This window comes from Pelophylax lessonae (assembly GCF_965119305.1).
Source record: "Pelophylax lessonae genome assembly, chromosome: 12".
Classification (NCBI taxonomy): Eukaryota; Metazoa; Chordata; class Amphibia; order Anura; family Ranidae; genus Pelophylax; species Pelophylax lessonae.
This window is the reverse complement of record NC_138779.1, coordinates 156032249-156036564: the sequence shown is the minus strand read 5'-3', so window position 1 is coordinate 156036564 and position 4316 is coordinate 156032249.

The following is a 4316-nucleotide window of genomic DNA, read 5'->3' as shown; positions in this document are numbered from 1 at the left end:
GCTATGATTTTGACACATGTATGGTGGTTGCAGCTGTTTCTGGTGGTCTTTGGATCGGGGAGTGGGTGGGGGGAGTTTCTTCTGTTACTCTTCTTCCTTTTGGCCTGCTGCTGCTCCCTGCCTGCCCCTTGTCTGTCCTCTGCCTTATTTTTCTTTCTGCACTGTTCTGATGCCTGACATTATTGTTCTCTCCTGGAATGTCCGGGATTGGGTACGGCGGTGAAGCGCTCCCTAGTGCTTAATTGCCTACGTCAGCAGTCCCCTCACATATGTATTCTGCAGGAAACGCACTTTCTGGGGTCTAGAATTCTGGGTCTGAGACGCGCATGGGTGGGCACTCACTATCACTCCGTGTACTCTAGTTATGCTCGTGGGGTCAGTGTTTTGATTCATCGATCGTTGCCCTTTACTCTCTTGGATCTCTGCACTGACCCGGAAGGTCGTTATGTGATCGTCCATGCCCTTGTAGCGGGGTCCCCCCTGGTTATGGTGGGATTGTATCTCCCGCCCCCTGCTGAGCCCCCCCTTCTGACTAAAATTATGGAGGTGGTTCTCAGCTATGGGGTGGCTGACTTTCTCATAATGGGTGATTTCAATATGGTGATGTGCCCGGAGCGGGACAGACTGCACTCCTCTGCCTTGGGGCCCTCCCGCCTTGCGCATTGGGCTGAGGCCTTTGCCCTGACTGATGTCTGGCGGCATTTTCACTCCACCACTCGAGCGTACACCTGTCATTCGGCGTCTCATCGGTCCCTATCCCGGATAGACCTGGCGTTTGCTTCCCATACTGCCGTACGTAGGGTTTTGGAGATGTCTATCCTGGCTAGGGGTATATCAGATCATGCGCCACTGATGGTGTAGTTGAGGGGGATCCCTCGGGTGGGGGCTTGTGGAGGCTCTCCAGATTCTGGGCCTTGCACGAGGGAGTTCAGGAACATGTACTGGAAGGGATTGAGCATTTTTGGCGGGATAACGCAGAGACTGCAGAGCCACCCGTCCTTTGGGACTCATTTAAGGCTTGGCTTCGGGGAGAATATGGGCAATGCATTTCGGAGGTGCGCAGGGCCTCTGAGAGATCTCTGGGGGAACGAGAGGAGGAGGCTTGGGTGCGGGAGGAAGCGTATGTAGCTGACCCCTCCTTGACCTCCTATGGGCTATGGCGGTGTGCTCTTAGGGAGGTCCAACTCTTTCGGGCTGAGATGACTCGTAAGTCGATGTTGTCCTCGGCTCAGAGGGTCTATGAATATGGCAACAAGAATGGTAAGCTCCTGGCCTGGTTAGCGAAGGGTATTGCTCCTCCGGTTCATATTAGTGGGATTAGGGCTGCGGATATCGCGCTCCTCCGGTCTCCGGAGGACATTACTGCCAGATTCCAGTCCTTCTATGAATCGTTATATTCCTCTAGGGTGGATTACACAGAGGCTGAGTTGGGTTCATATTTGGACTGGGTGGACTTTCCCATCCTGGAGGTGGAGGTCAGGCAAACTTTGGAGGCGGACATAACATTGGAGGAGGTACAGGAGGCCCTTGGTATCCTGCAGTCGGGCAAAACCCCTGGGGTGGATGGTATTTCTACGGAGGTGTATACGGTCGCACTTCGGGGGGCATCTCCGGATCCTTCCCACTGCAGAGAAGTACCCGTCAGCGTTGTCCACTTTCACCCTCTTTATTTGCACTAGCCCTTGAGCCCCTGGCCATCTTGATTAGGGGATCGCCCTCTGTCTGCGGGTGGGCCCCCTGGAGGAGAAAATATCCCTGTAGGCGGACGACGCTCTTCTGTACCTGCATGATGCTGACTCCTCCTTGCGGGCTGCCCTCGAGATTTTTGACGAGTTTGGCAGATTCTCTGGTATTAGAATCAACTGGTCCAAGTCGGTCCTGTTCCCCCTTGGACGCGGGGGCCAGGACTGGAGCAGCTGTGACCCCTCTGCGGTGGGTGGACCAATTCCAGTATCTGGGTATAGAGGTTCGTAGGGACCCGACCTCCTTTCAATCCTTGAACCTTGATCCCCTTGTTGCCCATCTTCGGGACAGATGTGCGCTCTGGGCCTCCCTGCCACTTAACCTCATGGGAAGAATTAAGTTACTCAAGATGATTTTTTTGCCCAAGTTCTTATATTTTTTTAGGAACTGTCCGATTTGGCTGCCTCTATCCTTTTTTAAATTCATTGATGGTATTGTGGGTTCCTTTATCTGGGCAGGAAGGTCTCCCCGATTAGCGAAATCTACCCTGTGTCTTCCAACCAGCTGTGGGGGGTTGGCCATGCCTGACTACCGGACCTACTACTGGGCGGCGGTGCTGGTCACCGTTGGCTGGTGGTATGCACAGTCACGGGGGAACGCGGCTGTCTGTCTGGAGGCGGCTCTGGTGGGGTCCTTGCAGGGCCTTAGTAACTTGGTGTATAGGGGGATCCGGGCCTGCCCTCAGGCTCTTCTGCCCACTAGAGTTACCTTGCGGGTTTGGGTGATGGCCCGGCGGCGTTTTCTGCAGCCTACTAGGTGGTCTCCGGTGAGCCCCCTCTGGGGAAACCCCAATCTACGGCACCTATGGTCTTTGCAGGACCCCCGGATATGGGCGAGGTATGGGGTGAGGACTCTCTGGGATGTGTGTCCAGCGGGCTCCATCCTACCCTTCTCAGATCTTCAAAGAGCAAGGGGCCTGCCGAGATGGATGTACTTTCGGTACCTCCAGCTACGTCATGCCATCCAAGCTCAGTTCCCTGAGGGTTTAATCTTGGAAATGGACCCGGTGGAGGAGTTGTTGGCACATGAGGTCCTGGCCAAGCCATTGTCCTCCCTCTACCTTACCCTGCAGTGTACTCACTCTCCCTGAATTGATAAACTATGGGATTCCTGGAAGGGTGACCTTCCGGACTTGGACAGGGAGGACTGGGACTAAGTTGATGATTTCTGCCAGGGATCGTTTGATTCAAACCAAGTTTTTGCACAGAGCCTACTAAACCCCTCAGAGATTACATAGAATCTTCCCCCAGAGGTCCCTGAACTGCCCGCGCTGCCTCACTATGGTGGGGACTTTCTTGCATATGTTTTGGGACTGCCCTAAGGTAGCACAATTTTGGTTGCAAGTTTTTGATGTTATTAATCACAGGTTGGGAATGGCTCTCCCGGTCTCGCCCGGCCTGGCCCTCTTGGGTATTGCGGATGACGATCAGAGACCTAGGCCCACAAACCTGCTCATCAATTATTTGCTGTACTATGCTAAGAGAGAGATTATTCTAAAGTGGATTGCCCCTTCTCCCCCCTCGGTGGTCTCCTGGGAACACTCTATAGATGCTGTTCTGCCATTATATAAACTGACTTACCTGCTGAGAAATTGTCCTAAAAAATTTGACCGGGTATGGCAGCCTTGGCTAGCACCTATGGGTTAGGAGCAGGTGCTGGCCCTGCTACAGATCTGGTGTTCCCTGGTGGAAGTACAGAGGGAAGGTTAAAAAATGTAATCCTTTGTGATTGTTTTGATTTATGCAGTACTGCTTGTTGATACTTGTATCTCCTGTTACGCTGTTTTTGTATTGTTTATCTATTGAATGTGTCGTTCCAATTTTTTCAATAAAGGAACCGTTTGAATCGTAAAAAAAATTCCATAGAAGTTTGAAATTGCATGTACTTGCCATACAGGTGCAGAAAAATTGGGCCTTGGTTGTTGTTGGTGCCTGAACACCGCAACCCCTCGCAGTTACTCTTGCTGGGTGCAGGAATGGGCACCTCCCAGTGTCTGGAAAGATGTTACACAATTTTTTCTTCAAGGCATCCCCAAGATGTTTCATCCTCTGCTCCCTCTGTGAAGGCAGGATGAGCTCTGCAACTTTACCCTTGTAACGTGGATCAAGAAGGGTTGCCAACCAGTAATAACCCCTCTCCTTGATACCACAAATCCTCTGGTACTTTCGCAGGCTTTTCAGAATCATGGGGCCCATGCAGCGTAAGTTTTAGGAGGCATGAGATTGAGTCCTCTGGGTCACTAAGGATGAAATTTTCAGGAGCAACCTCTCCAAGGCCACGTACAACTCTTGGAATTTCTGTGGAATGACAACCAACCCTTGAAGACTGCTGTATGTTATCCTCTACATCCATGCTGCCACAATCCTCCTCCTTTTCCTCCTCTTGCTTGTGTTTTGTCACCCAGCAGGAATGATATCTGCATAAAGGTGGCCTTGTGAGGAAAGGAAGTCCTCCTCTTCCTCCCGCTGTTCTGCATCAAGTGCCCTGTCCATGATTCGACGAAGCATGTGCTCCAGCTGGAAGACTGGAGGGATAGTGTCACTGATGCATGCATGTCCTGGCTCACCATCCTT